We start from the raw sequence: 15,973 nt of genomic DNA on the forward strand, positions 1-15,973 counted from the left end.
TCCATCTGGAATTAAGCTAGACGTATCCTATGCATTTCCATCTCTATCTCTTTCACAAAGATGGTCCAAATCATGATGTTTTACATAGTATCTTAGGAGTATATTCATGTTACAGATCTGATGTTGGTTATGTCCAAGGGATGTCCTTCATTGAGGCAGTGCCCATTCTCAATTTAGAAGAGACAGTTGCCTTCATTTCATTTGAAGTTTCATGAATAAGCCATGCCAGTTGACCTTTTTCTGTGCAGATTACAGCAAGATATTGAACATCTGAAGTATTGAGGACAGTCTCTTCAAACTGTTTCTTCATATGAAGCGTTATGGTCTTAAGCCAGACATACACTTGATATACTAGATCTTCACATGTATCACAAATCACTACTCGGTCCAGCTTGTCCATTCTGGGATGTAGTTTGCAGAGATGGGGAAGAATTTTTATTTAGAACTGGGCTTAGTGTCTATAATGAAGGATATTAAGAAAGGAGACCGGAATAACAGTACTGCTTTGAACAGCCAATCTTCATAAATAACAGACTAATTGAAATGTAAAAAAGTGTTTTTGGTAACAGGTTTTTGCTTCCTATGTAAGAAGCTTGGAGGAAAGTGGGAGAAATCAAAAGAATCAAGAGATGGAAAACAGCTGATTTTGAATGTTGTGTCTGAAGTACAAGAAATGTGTAACCTGTTGACAATATTCTTTTTTTTTTTGGTTTGGAATAGATATCTATTTGTTGCCTAGTTCTGCAGTTTGAGGGGGAGTGTCTTAGATCAGGGCTCTCCATGCATACGATTTCAGCCTGGAGGAGGCAGTAGAGACGAGCTGGCCCTCAGGCGTGGACACTGAGGTCCAGAGAAGTCAAGTGACTGTCCCAAGGTCATGCAGGTGTGATCCTGTAGAGGCCAGCACACAGATCTGAGGCCTGACTCAGGAGCTTCTGGATTCCCACTGTTCCCTTTTGTCCCCTAGCCGTTTCCCCTCGCATGTCCGGTGTGCAGAGTTCCAGTGCCTGGAAGTCTGTCTCCAAGCTGGTTTCTCTGCTTCCTCTCCATCCTCCGTGTGTCCCCCAGAGTGTAAAGTACAGGCTGATCATGGGGCTCTGTTACCTCAGTTTGTTCAGTAGCTCCTCCACATCCTTAGCGATGGAATGAATTGAAATCTTAGCTGTGTGATTGCAGGCTGAACTCAATATCCTCATTTTCCGAAATAGCACCATGACTACTGGCCTTGTGAGATCACTTCCAGTAAGTGGTTGCTTTTCTGTTCAGAGAGTTGTTCCTATTCTTCTCTTTGATCTCCTGTTGAGTTCATAGGTGTTCAGAATGGTTTGATCCCTATCCAGCTGAATTCCTGAGACCAGACGAAATCCAGGTCTCCTACTCCTCTGCCATCTTGCTCCGCCCCCCTGTTGACAATATTCTTAAGAAAAATATTTTGTAGGGAGAGACATTTTACAAAGGAAAAATTGTAAATGGCTAGTTCATACTCCATAATTTGGGTTGATCAGTTGAAAGCAAAATTTTAAAATAGTCTCTTGGGAAAAAAATAGTGGCTGGGAGTACCCAATTAAATACGCATCATTCTCAAGTATGACATTCCAGACAAGGCCTTGGTTGCATACCAATTTTTCCAATTATATGTAGTAAAAAGGTAGGTAGATTCTTATTGAACCTATGCAGATAACTCTAGTACCATTTAGAAATAAGAACATATAATAAAAGTTTCTGAATTTGGGAGGGGGAGTCAGGCAGGGAGAATATCATTTAAGAATATTCCATTTCAGTTCACATAATCAGAATCCACTAAATTGTTATGAGTTATAGATACCTTAATAAGAAAGAGAAAGGGCTTCCTTTTATACCCAGAAAATAGAACATTAAAATAACATCAACAACATTCCAAACAAATAGCTACAATCATCTCTCATCAGTTCATTCAGTTCTGTGTAATCAAGTCTTGTTTGGCTGGATCTTAGGTTGGCAGTATCATGAACCCATTGGCTTCTTGATTAAAAAAGAGTACTAGAAATCTTGACTTAGCTCACCGTACAGTCTTAAAGTTGTTTAGGCAATGACATCAGAAGCCTGTCCCCAAGATCTATTCTTTAAAGTTTAAAGTACCTGGTAGAGTCCTTTTCCATGGGCTCTGAGATCATGCTTCTTTGTATAAGATGTGAACTCTGGCCTGCAGCTGATTGCAGAGCCTTTGGGGAAGCATCCAAGTAATACCAACAGTGTCTGTAGATGCCAGAGACTTAAAATGACTGTGGCAATTACTGAAGAGTGTTCATAACAAGACTGATTCAACTGACAAAGGAATTTTGGTTGTTTCTAGGTCATGCAAAACAAAGGTAATCCAAAAAATAGAAATAAAGCTTTAGTCAACATGTCTATACATATAATGATCAACTGCTCTTCGATTTTCAAAGAAGATAGTGAATATGACATCTGATTTGTAATAATGGATGAGCACGCTTTTTATAGAGGAAATATTCTTGAGATATACAACATTCTTGAGGTATAACATACATGCAATATACTAAGAATATACCAAAAATATATCAACAATATCAAGTAAAGAGATTCAGAGTAGGTCTTAAACATCAGTATTTTAATAAAACCCTACAGATAAGTCTGATGTTTATCCCCAGATGAAAACCAGCGGTCTAGAAGATGTGACGTCCAAATAAAAGAAGCAAGGTTCCAACCAAGTAAACATTTAAAATAATAACTGAAATTATGATTGGTCACACCACATTCTTGTTGCTAACATGAGGCAAAGCACATCAGGACATTGATAAATAGAAACATTGAAAAATCTTCAGGGACTTCCCATAAAGCATTTAGGCTCTAAAGTATTTACATTAATAATATTTTACCTATATAAATTTAACCTAGGAAGGCTGAGCATCTTTTCTGATTTGAATGACTCTTTCCGTGAAACTCATCAATAGTAACATAACAAATAAAACCTAATTATTTTTAAAACCTCTCTTTTATAGGGTAAAAGAACAAATCTTTGGATTTTAGGGAGGCAAAACCCAAAAGTTGTCAAGATATTTAAATGGTTAAGATAGTACAATGGGTACCTAAGAAACAATGGTTGGCTCCATTTGAAAGTGACAAGAAGGGGCGCCTGGGTGGCTCAGATGGTTAAGCGTCTGCCTTCAGCTCAGGTCATGATCCCAGGATCCTGGGATTGAGCCCCACATCGAGCCCCACATCGGGCTCCCTGCTTGGCGGGGAACCTGCTTCTCCCTCTCCCTCTACTGTTCCCTCTGCTAGTGTTCTCTCGCTCTATCAAATAAATAAATAAAATCTTTAAAAAAAAAAGTGACAAGAAAACATCTAAAAATAGGCATGACTGTAAAGAATCTTAGTTCTTTCATAAGTAAAGAAATACTTTTCAAAAGCAAAATAATCGGGGCGCCTGGGTGGCTCAGTCATTAAGCGTCTGCCTTGGGCTCAGTTCATGATCCCGGGGTCCTGGGATCGAGCCCTGCGTCAGGCTTCCCTGCTCAGTGGGAAGCCTACTTCTCCCTCTCCCACTCCCCCTGCTTGTGTTCCCTCTCTTGCTGTGTCTCTGTCAAATAAATAAATAAAATCTTTAAAAAAAAGTTCAAAAAAAGCAAAATAATCAAGAACATAATAAAGTTAACATAAAGCACAGAAAATTATTCTGGCAAGACAATATCTTGTAACCTGGACAGTTTACACAGAAGAAAGAACTTCATATTACAGGAGAAGGCAATAAACAGTAACCAAGGAAATGAGACCATCAAAACTGAGCAAACTTTGCAAAGACCTTAGTACATTTCATAGCTTTTCCGACTCAGGTTTTATAAACCAAGGCAAATAAAATATATTTCCAGACAGAAAGTGGAATGGTGCCTGCTACGGTCTTAGGGGCTGGGGGGATTGGGGAGTTACTGTTTAATGGGAAGTTTCAGCTTGGGAAGATCAAAACTTTCTGGGGATGGATGGTAGTGATGGTTGTACAACAATAGGGGTATACTTAATGCTACTGAACTGTATATGTTAAAATGATAAATTACTTCCAAGTTTTGTCCTTCATTTTATATTCTGGAACAAACTCATATGTTATTTTAAGACCCATCTCAGGGCATCTGCGATGTCAAAACTAGGTGTACAATATTCTTAAGATGTTATTAATATGCAATGCATTCATTGTTGCTATCTTCAAGTGATTCAATAAATAAGAATCATAAACATTTCTCAATTTCAATTTCTAATATGGTAAATGTGATAGTTAAGTACCTCACACCCCCACCCCGCAGTTTCCAATATACACATACACAAAGGTTTTAAGGTACCTAAAGCTCTTGAAAATTATCTTTAAACTGACATAGTACAAAACAAAATTACCACTGAAATAAGTTTTTAAGGGTAATGATTCAATTTAGTTAAGCACAATTTCCACTTTTTTCGTGCTTAATGTTTAATCTTAAACATAATGAGTAATGTTAACTTATTTTGGTCAGTAAAATCTGTAAAAAAGAATATCCAAGTAGAATATTGTTAGGAACTATACTTAATACTAGTAAATCAGAGAAAACATAGCTGTTATTATTAAACCCCAAATATTAAACTAGTCTTATTTTCTGAAGATTTATTGAAATTTATGTACTTGGAGTCTAAAAATGTTACTGAGTTGGTTTCTATAAGAATATATTTTTAAAAATGTAGCACATTTAAAGTATTAGAAGTTCAATTTCACTGCTTTCTGGGAATTTTAGGAATATTTGCTTTGTATAAGTACTTATTTATCCCTATCAGCCAATCAAAAAAGAATTCTTTGTAATCAAATGTATTAATACCCTCTGGTGGTAGGAAAATATTATCTAGTCACACATGAAGAGATGAGAAAGCATTTCTAAACTACAGGCACATAGACATACAGAGACAAATAAAGAGAGCTTAGAGCTTCAATTCTGAAATTTCAGTCAAGAGTATGTCCAGAAACCCGAAATTCCACCAGTCCTGGTATGAAAGTTGCCTTCCCAATGGGCACAGAACTCAAAACAGACAAACAAGTAAAAAGGACTAAGGATCCAGATTCTCCGTTGTTTCTCACCCACCAGAGAATAGATCTCTATAATCCATTAATCCATTCCTAAAGATCACCAAATGGTCAGACCATAAAAGCAAATTCTCTGTCATTGCTGCTACTAACGAGTACTGGCTATAAATGAACCAACACCAAAACATGAAATTACCAGAGAGGAAAATTAAAATTAGAAAAATAGCAAAGATGCCTTGTCACTTTGGATTCACCTCTGGGAGAAGAAGAGCCGTGCCCAGGCTTAAGCAGCCCATAGGAGGTAGCCTTCTCTGGTGGCAGAGTTTACCTGGCTCTGTCAGATGAATCCACAGGGTATCTTGGGGAAAGAACTCCAAAACTGTAAAGAGGTCATTTTCAAAATAAAAAAAGCATGACTCTCATGCACATATAAATACATATTAAAGATTTAACTCATTAATGAGGAAGCAGATGAGGTATTATAACCAGTTTAAAGGGGAATCCAGAGAACAGACACATTCATGGATTAGGAATACCAAAATGCACATGCATTATGGAGCCTAAATTGGTTTATTGTGGGGGGGGTGGGGAGTGGGGGGGCAGTTGTGTCAGAGTCAGGTGTTTTGCATTGCTATTACCTACAACTCTGAGCTGTAAAATAGCTCCAACAGAATCAGAATCAGATAATGGGAAGGGTGTATTATAGACAATACATAGTATTATTGAATCTCAAATGTTTTCCTAGGTAAAGTTATCATTAAGGTTGAGATTCTGATGCTACTCCCTGTGCTAGAAAGATATGGTCCTACTGGACCTGCCTATAATTCAGCCACTCCTGGGCCTGCTTCATTAATCCAGGATTATGTTTACCACCTCCCCCCAAGCCCAACCAGCACACCCCACAGCTTTCATCCAATCAGGCCAGGCATTCCCAGCTAACACCCACATTATCCCCAGCCTGGCCACCCACATGGGGGAAAAAAATCAACTTTTCTCCCATATTTCAACCTTTCTCTCATATTCCTGAATACTGATGTGAAAAGCTAAACATAAAAAAGTATATTTTTAAACTTGAATTTGTTTAAAAAATATCTACCTAACTCTAGTTTCCAATGTAAAAAGAAAACACCCATAAATCTAAAAGCATTTGCCTTAAACTATTTTTAACAAGGAAAACAGAAGGATTCCCTTACTTCTCTGAAGCCCAATTCAGAGTCATGGTGAATTGTCCAATCTTATTTCTAAATGGCAAAAAAAAAAAAAAAAAAGGAATATTCATAAGAATATACTGTAATAAACTGTTAATAAGGACAGAAAGACAAAAAAGAAGGCAACCTGTCATTCATGTTTAAAATAATGCCTGAAAAAGATAGAGCTGCTTCCTTTTCCTCGAGGCGCTTTAAAATGAAATTCCAGAGGTGCATCGTGGAGCTAGAAAGCACATGTTAAAATGAGAGATGTCCTGGATGCAGCCGAGGCCCAGAGGAAAAGGAGAAAACAGTAAGTGACAATTCCCCTTACTTCAAGGCGGGTTGTGAGACCACCCTTGAGGACCTGCAAAGATAGTCTTGTGACCCTGAGCTTAATACCACTCCTCAACACCTCAAGGTCTGCGGTTTGAGGAATTTGAAAAGAGACATTGAGAGAAATAGTTGAAGCACTGTGGCCTCTCCCCTTCCGCCTCCTCCCCCTTGGGGAGGCTGAGCTCCTCCTCAGCTCAAGTCTCAGAAGGGGCTTTCACAGATTAGCTGAAAAACCGTGCCCCTTAGAATTGAGAGGGCCAAAGCGACTGGTATTGGACGCAGGCCAGAGAAAATTAAAAGCAGAAGGCCACGGCTGAATCGGGGTAGGAGGAGGACTGTGTCCACCACTAAATGCAGAACAGAAAAGAGCATGCGGCCCGTGGGTCACATGGGGGAAGGGAGAAAATGGGCGTGAGGGTTGTTTTCAAGGAGAGCCTGCACAAGAGGGCTTCCCGCCAGAGGCTGCTAGGCAACAGGGGCTGGAACCCAGTGCAGAAAGCCAGTGGAGCAAGTGGCCAGCAGAGGAGGTAGTGTTGTCCAGTGTTTCCAGTGGAGCCATCCCCAAGCCCCCTACCCCCACCTAAGTGCCGCAGAAGAGGAGTCCATAGTGAACATCCACGGAGGTCCAAGCCCTTCAGTTCCCCTAAAGGAAGTCCCTCCCCCCGCCTTCCTCCTTCCGCCTCACCCCAAGCCCCATAGGACCCATACCCTAGAGGGAATGGGAGAGGAGCAGCAGAAGCATTAGGTGGCAAAGCGAAGAAGCCAGCTGTGGCACCCTGCTCCTCCGGCCCCCACTTCCCTTTCCCTCACATCAGGCTTCCAGCCTGAATCAACCTGGACTGCGGAAGTGGAGGAAGGAGAAATATTTGCCTTAAATGAAATTCAGAGTTTAAACTATTACATGGGGCTGGGCATTTTAACGACTGAAATGAGACTGCTTTATGACTAGAATTGACTGGAGGACTTTTTTTCGAAGAGTGTCTGTAAAAATTACAGGGACCCACGTGAGAAACCAGCCTCTGAGCAGAGGGAGCAGGGACAAAAATGAAGTTGCTTTATGACTGAAAGCAGTCATAAAGCTTCAGTCTTTATCTGTGCCCAGGCTTAAGCTTAAGCTTAAGCATCGTATCAAGGCTATCCTTTTTAACTTAATGGCTATACCAGCCTCTTGCCCAACCTCTAGTAAGCCAACCACTATCGCCCTAAAAGGATCCTACAGGACTTCAGAAATTTCCACCCCTAGCATAGCCAAGCCAGAAAAATACCCTACAGGCTTTAAGAAACTGGTCAACCACATAGGACACAGGAGGCAGGCAGGAAAATAATAGCATGATTTCATATCTTTTGTGGGGCTTTCTTGTTTTGAATATTCCATGAGATTCCTCAGACAGCAACTTCTAGAGCTAGGTTTATCACAGGAGGAAAAACAACAATGCTGGCTCATCCAGTTAGTTGGTCAGAACCAAGCAGAAATCAAACCAGAGGATGCAAAAAATTCTAAGAACTCATTCACAAGGCAGTTTTGTATTTTGTGAGACTTATATCCTAGGAAGCATGTTAAAGAATCTTTGGGTGAATTCTAGAAACACTGCACCTTGGAGTGGCCAGTGGACACCAGCTAGAGCCCTTTCAACCTCTCTCCTGAGAGCAGTAATGTCCTCAAACCAATCTCTGATACAGGTTATGGGTTGAGGAGAGAATTAGCTTCAAGGATCATGTGCATGTACAATTTCAGTGTAAGCTGTGCTGTTTATTTCTAAGCACAGTGAATGTGTGCACTTACTAACAAAATAGGTTTATTACAATCATTTCCCCCTCCATAATATATTGAAGTATCTTAAAACATATGCGAAGAAGAGGGTATTATGGTGTTATAGGTGCTGATGATTTCAACATTCCTTCAAGACCTACCATTTACCCGTGTATGATAACCTATCATACTGGGCTGGGTAATTTTTTTAATTCCTAGGGCATCTCTAAAGAACAGATGTGGGGCTGCTTACATGGAATGCCTGCAGAACGACTGTGGCAGACTCTATGGGCTGACTTAGTTCAGCAGCCAAGGAATGCCTGTACAATAATCAGCATATGCAAAAAGGGGGAAATGCAGCTCCTTTGGCTAAAAATGAACTTGGATCTGAATAACTAGAGAGGGAGAATTAAAAAATTGTGTCCTATGTATCAGTATTCCTCAAACTTTAGTGTGTAATTACCTGGGGATTTTGTTAAAATGCAGGTTCTGATTTAGAAGATCTGGGGATGGGCCTGAGAGTCTTCATTTCTAACAACCTTCCAGGGGATGCTGATCCCAATGACACCTTAAGAAGGGAATAAATTGAAAAAAAGATGGAAAAGAGGGAAAAATGGAATGACGGTGGAATAGAGGATCCTAAACCCAACACTCACCCTTGGTCATGCTCTGAGACCACTTTGGGGTGGGGGTAGGGGGGTGGGGGCGGCCCTGTGGATTCTTCCGCAGCTAAATCTCCTTGGAGGAGCCCATTGCAGAATCCCCGTACGAGAACAGTACTGCCTTACTTATCTTGGATCTGTGTGGCATGGAGTTGGGAGTAGGGTGTCCCCCCTACATTTGAAGGAAAATGTCATGGCTCCCAGGTAGTGAAACCCTAGCAGCAGCGACACAGTGTCCTAGGACAGCAGAAGTACTCCAAGGTGTGGAATGGAGGAAACAATGGCAAGAGCCACCCAGGAATTCATGTATTGTGTGCATGAGACATCACTGGTAAGTCCCAGGAATAAATTTCTGGTGAGGGGGGTTTTAAGGGGCATAATAAGAGAGAGGGAACATTGTGACCTCCAAAGAACCACACGTGTGCTCTGTAAGAGCTAGCATTCACGGAGGGCAGCCTGTGTCAGCCAGAGATGCAGAAACCTCCCACAGAGAAGGGAGTCCAGCCTCATCCCCCACCACTGGCACTCCCCCCAAGGAAGGAGGCACTTGCCTGTTTGCTTTTCCTTCGTTCCCAACACTAGAAGGAAGAACTTTAAGAAGATGTGGGAGTACCTGAGACTCAGGCTGTGCCCCTTTCTCTCCTCCTCTCTACTAATACATTTTTTAAAAATTTTAAAAACTTTTCTGTGAATTTTCATCCTTAGAACCTATGTTTCTAACTGCATTTCTTGATTTATAAGATCTCTTTGAGTATATTAAGGAGAACTTTCTTGTGGAAAAAAGCCCGAGAGCTTGACTCTTAGAGGTGATTAGTTATTAGTGACAATAATGATGGCAGCTAACCTTTGTCAACCACTATTTTCCAGATCTTGTTAGATATTTTACATGGAAGCTCTTATAATGCTCCTCACAACAGTGTGTGAGGTAGGAACTGTCATCATCTCAAGTTTATAGGAAAAGGAAACTGGGATTTAAGCAGTGTAGACCACTTGTCCAGTGTGCCCCAGCTGAATACTGACATCAGGATTTGAACCCAGGCACTAGCTCTGGAGAAAGAAGCAGGAAAGGCATTAGGGTCTTGAGAATGCAGAGGATCTTGGAAAAGGCCACAATCCCTTTCCTCCTCTCTTTAAAACAAGTATTAATGGTGGGAGATTGCCCTGGGGTAGGTACGGAGCAGAAAGTGCTGAGGGAAACGGAGGGGGCCGCAGAGCTTACCGTGTGAAGGAAGAGAGCCTCAAACACAAATAAGAAGGTCATCTTCAATATTTGTGTGAACTATGGAGAAAAAATTCGAAGGGCGTCTACAAGGTAACGGGTGGAGGACAATGTAGATCAAGGGAGTAGGAAAGGCTTCCCTGAGTAAGAAGTGTCTAAACAGACACCTGACAAGTGAATAAGTTAGTCAGATGAAGTGAGGGAAGACATTTTGGGCAGAGGAAATTGCTGGTGAAATGAAGTATTCCAGGAACTTTCAACAAATGAAATATGCAGGGTAGGTGGGTGGGGAGTTGAGTAGTCAGGGACATGTTTAAAGTCTCAGGAGGGGACCACAGGGTCTCTACCCGTTACTGGGGTAGATTAGTGAGAGTTCTGGCACTTGGGGGCTTAGGTTTCAGGATTTGCCAGTCAGTGATGGGTCGGAAAGTGGTTTCTGAAGGTGCGAGGATCAAGGGTCCTGAGGTAGCAACTAATCTTGGGCTTTCTCTGTCTCAGAGGCTCCTAGTCTCATGGTAGGTTCTCCAGGTTTCTGCTCCCTCTTCTCACTCAGCCACCCTCTCACCGCCAATCTGGGCAGATCTTCTACACTGGGTTTCAAACTGTCTGTTCATTTCCCGCCCTTTTCTACCTCCTCCTCCAGGCATTCCCCTGTACGTATGGAAGGAAGAGCCCAGTGTACTTGCCTTTACTAGAGCCAACTTGGGCATTTTCTGCCTTTATTCCTTTACTGAAAACTATCTTTCTTTCCTGAAATTCCATTTCGTATTTATATTCACCTGAAAAAATTCTGGAAGTCTAGACAGTAGTCTAGTTCAGAGTACACTTCTACTTCCTTCACAAAGCTTTCCAGGTCGCTACAAAGTTCCTGTTTTGTCCATTACTGCCCAACCAATGGTAGCATAGTCTGTTTGCCTTATAATATTTTATGCATACCTATGTCTTCCAAAAGTTAGTAAGCCTGTCCAGACATGAGCCATATTATATCCATACCTTCATAGGCCCAGCCTCTTGTTTGTGCTTTCTTCTCTCCTTCCCTACAGCAGGAAATATTTGCTCACTCAGATTAATCAGTAGCTTGGCCAGTTTTTAAACCCCCACCTCCTAGCTATATTCCCACTACTCTCTGAGGGTGAGAGTCACCTGGGTGCTTGTTAAAAAATCAGATTTCTGGATTCCACCCTAAACCTAAAGAGTCATATTGTTCAGTGGCAAGAGAACCAAAAATTGTATTACTAACAGCTGCCTCAGGTTATTCTTGTCATGACAGAATTTGGGAAAATACTACTGAGTATTATTTAGGTCAGGGAATTATCAGGTGCACCCTAAGCTAAATGTTTGTTCCCGCGCCTCCCCCCCCCCCCCGCCCCCGTGTAGCTGAACAGATTTTATTACAACAGGACTTGTTTTTCTGAAGCCTCCAGCCCTTTAAAAAGGGAAGGAAGGAAATATGTTTTAGATATAGAAGTATTTCAAGATGGATGTTTGGAACTGGGAAAGGAACCTGGACTGGAGACCTAGATTAGAGAGTAAATTTGCATAGAATAGACCAGAAACCCAAATCTGGGAGAGAGTCTGAGCAGAACAGGAGCACCTAATTATACCAGGAATGTAATCCTCCCAATCGTCCTTATAAGGTAGGTGTTATCTACATTTTGCAGATTAGGAGACTGAGTTTCAAAGAGGTCAAGTGACATAAATCACAGAGCTAGTAAGCATAAAAGCTCCCAAATTACGTGTGATTGTGCACTCATTTAAAAAATATTTATTGTCTCCCATTTACAAAGCACCTTTCTTAAACATAATCTATCCTTTTCTCTAACATCTTTTAAGCTTTTCTCTTTTTCTTTGGTTTTCTAGTTTGATTATGATGACTCTCGGTGTTGATTCCCTTTGTATTTGTTGGGATTCACAGGGTTTGTTTGTTTTTTTGAATCTGTGGCTTTAGTTCCTTTGCTACAAGTTACCCTAAGTTCCCTGCCATGTGTCTACTAACAAGACCGAGGCTTTCATAACAGTCATGGAAATGATATTCCATCACTTTGCCATATTCTCTAGTGAAGATAAAAGTCGGAAGCCCCTTCCCCTACACTTGGGGGTGGGGTGGGAGATACCTTCGAACCTGTTCACCACAGTCTATTATTAGACTCCCCACTTTGATTTTTGTGCACTGGGACTCACAACGCAGTCAAAACATTCTAAATTGGGTTCAGCATCAATTGATTAAATGCACACCTAAGTTATATAGATCTTGCACACCAATCAGAGGAAAGGTTAAGCACGTTATGAAACAATAGGGGGGGCAGGCAAGCCAGTCTAAGACACAAGATAGAAGGCACTGCCTCACTCCTGAAAACAAAGGAGTGACCATTTCGCCTGTGCGTATTCGATGCCACTAAGCAAAGCCAAGTCTTTTCTAACTCTGCTGTGGTCTGAAATGTTTGTGTTCCCCCAAAATTCATATGCTGAAACCTAACCCCCAAGGTGATGGTATTAGGCGATGGGGGTCTTTGGGGGTGATTAGATAATTTGGGCAGAGCCCTCATGAGTAGCATTAGTGCCCTTATAAAAGAAGCCTGAGGAAGCTCCCTTGCCCCTTCCACTATGTGACATTACAGAAAAAGATGGCCATCAAGGAAGTGGGCTTTCACCAGATACCAAACCTGCTAGCTAGCACCTTGGTCTTGGACTTCCCAGCCTCCAGAACTGTAAGAAATAAATTTCTGTTGTTTATAAGCCACCCAGTCTACCATATTCTAGTATAGCAGCCTGAATGGAGTGAGGCTTCCAATTTTTAAATTGACTATTAGTCTGAGTCAAGGCAGGCCCGATAGAGGGCTCTCAGGGATGCCGTAGAGGGACCTGGAGACTTCAGGCCCAGGGTGAAGAGCATCTGCTTCCTAGACTTTACCAATGAGAAGGGAATGATTTTTGATCCTGGGGACTGTATTTTGTGGGCTCATCAAGCCATCACCTCTGTTACCTTTTGTCACGGAGTCACATCCTGCCATAATTATCTTTATTCCAGACTGGCCAGTTCTGGCTTCACTAAAATCTCAACCAATCTGTTGTTTCTACTCAGTCATTTACTTGATCTATGACTGGGCAAATCATTTCATCTGACTTTGAACTTCTTTGCCTATAAAAAAGGGGATAAAGCAAAACCATCTCCTGACATTACCAGGGCTGTTGCAGGGAGGGGATTAGAAAAGGGGATAGCACTTTGAGTTAATGAGACATAATATGATGAGGAGGTAGGATTATGATCACAGCTCTCTGCATCTTGTCAGCTCACAACAATTACAACCTAACCCAATAGTTAACAGCAGTGTCTTCCAAGTCCTGCTGAGTGAGAGGCCTGCCAGTCATCAGAACATATTAGAATCAAGGCTTACCCAGGCAGCTACTTCTGGACTTCACAGCAACACGTGTTTTTCCTGTCCCTGGTGAGGGCCCCTCCCTGCTGGAGAAAGTGAGCACACTGGCTCTCCTCCTAAATTACGTTCCCCCCCCCCCCCCCCCCCCCCCGCAGGAGAACTTCTCATTCTCTGGCTTTCCTCTGCTCCTTGCCCATCTGTCCCCCTTCCCTGTGGATCACTCACTCAAACCGCCTTCTCCCTTCCTCTCCCTTCCCTTCCTGGGGTCCCAGTCCTTCCGCGGGCCTCCCGGGTGCTCACCCTCCTCCCCTCTCTTCTCCCTGTCCCGAAAGCCCATTTCAGCCAGCGACCCTTTTGTGCATCAGCCTCTCTCCCTCTCCTTTTAACTGTCCGGACCTTAGCCGTTTCCCCGCGCGTGGTCCGACCTTGGAAGTTCAACGCTTTCAGGCGCCCGCCGGTGGGTGGGGGCCCAGGGGGCGGGGCGGCCGCGGGCGGGAAAGGCGCAGAGTCTTTATCCCTGGGGCTGGCCGAGGGCAGGTGACCCTCAGATCGGTACCAACGGGAACCCGAAGGTGTGTGGCAGGGCCTGGCACCGAATCACTTCCCCAGAGCACACCTCGTATCTCTGCGGCTCCTCCCTAACTGGCTTGGGTCAGTCTGTCCTTCAGGGCCTGCCCTTGAGAGGGCTTACGGGGAGGCAAAGACCAGCAGACCAGCAGGACCCAGTACCCCTCCGTGGGGGCCGTCTGCATAAAATAACGGATTTTGTCATTGTTTTCCCGTTACATCATAACTTAAAATTAAAGTGATTATTTGAGGAACACACTAAATATGCTGATAATGAAATTGTACCTCCTTAAGCACCAACAGTATTTGCTCCTTTCAAGACCAAAATTCACCTCCAGAAGCAGTCCATCCAAGCTGGGTAATTCCATAGAAAGACTAAGCAGAGGCCTAGGGTACCTCCCAGGAAAGATTACACTTTGAACACAGGCATACAATTTTGATCTCCTTTTAAATCGCACTAAAACTACTGTAAAGGGATTTCCCCCTCTCCTAATGCATTATTTGCAATATGAATGAAAATTGAGAGGAAGCTAGGAAATAGGATTTCCTCATCTACCCTAGGCCAAGATGTAGAACATGTCCCCATCTCCTATGCTCTGTTACCCTCTGGCACCATGGTGAACATTGTCCTGATCCCTTAACTGACTTTAAAGGGATTTTTAAAGGCATAAATCCTCAGAGATGGTAAGAAAAAGAGGAGATGACATTTTGGAAAAATAGATGGACAGGTACCTAATGACTCAATAGAACCTATAACAGTACAGGGTAAGCAAAGACCTGCCACAACTAAATGATAGAACCCTCAAAAGGCCTAGGAATTGATGTTCAAGGTATCTCTGGAAATGGAATAGAGGGAAAATAAAAGAAGATTGGTTGAAAGCTATTGAGAAGATGGTACTGCTCTTTTTACCAGGGAGAAGCAGGAGATCTGTCTGGAGAAAATATAACTGAGGGTCCTTCAGGCACAGCTGAAGGCCAGGGATACCACAAAACACCTGGACGCTTAAGTCTATGAAAGGCCTAGTAGCCCACCCTGCTCCACCCTGTGGTCTTCTCCCACTGGCTCCCCAGATGATGGGATCCACGCCTTTATTCTCTATCCAGGAAATAGGAAAAGTTTTCTCTAGGAGACCTGATCAGCCCAAGAGGAAAGACTTAAATATCCCAGCTTTTGGAGCTCTCCAACAGCCCAACCAGATCACTATACAGTGAAGCTCCAACTTGACAAGCTCCATCCACTGCTTAGAACTTAGTCCTCCATTCCTCAAACAGTTGAAATTAGAGCTACCGTTCGATCCAGCAATTGCACTACTGGGTATTTACCCCAAAGATACAAATGTAGGGACCCGAAGGGGTACGTGTACCCCAATGTTTATAGCAGCAATGTCCACAATAGCCAAACTGTGGAAAGAGCCAAGATGCCCATCGACAGATGAATGGATAAAGAAGATGTGGTATATATACACAATGGAATATTATGCAGCCATCAAAAGGAATGAGATCTTGCCATTTGCAACGACGTGGATGGAACTGGAGGGTGTTATGCTGAGTGAAATAAGTCAATCAGAGAAAGACATGTATCACATGACCTCACTGATATGAGGAATTCTTAATCTCAGGAAACAAACTGAGTGTTACTGGAGTGGTTGGGGGTGGGAGGGATGGGATGGCTGGGTGATAGACATTGGGGAGGGTATGTGCTACGGTGAGCGCTGTGAATTGTGCAAGACTGTTGAATCACAGATCTGTACTTCTGAAACAAATAATGCAACATATTTTAAGAAAAAAGAAAAAGAAGAAGATAACAGGAGAGGAAGAAAAGGGGAGTATGTCAGAG

Source organism: Callorhinus ursinus, unplaced genomic scaffold, assembly GCF_003265705.2.
Source record: "Callorhinus ursinus isolate GAN/ISIS: 27379988/994484 unplaced genomic scaffold, GSC_fseal_2.0 scaffold49, whole genome shotgun sequence".
Taxonomy (NCBI): Eukaryota; Metazoa; Chordata; class Mammalia; order Carnivora; family Otariidae; genus Callorhinus; species Callorhinus ursinus.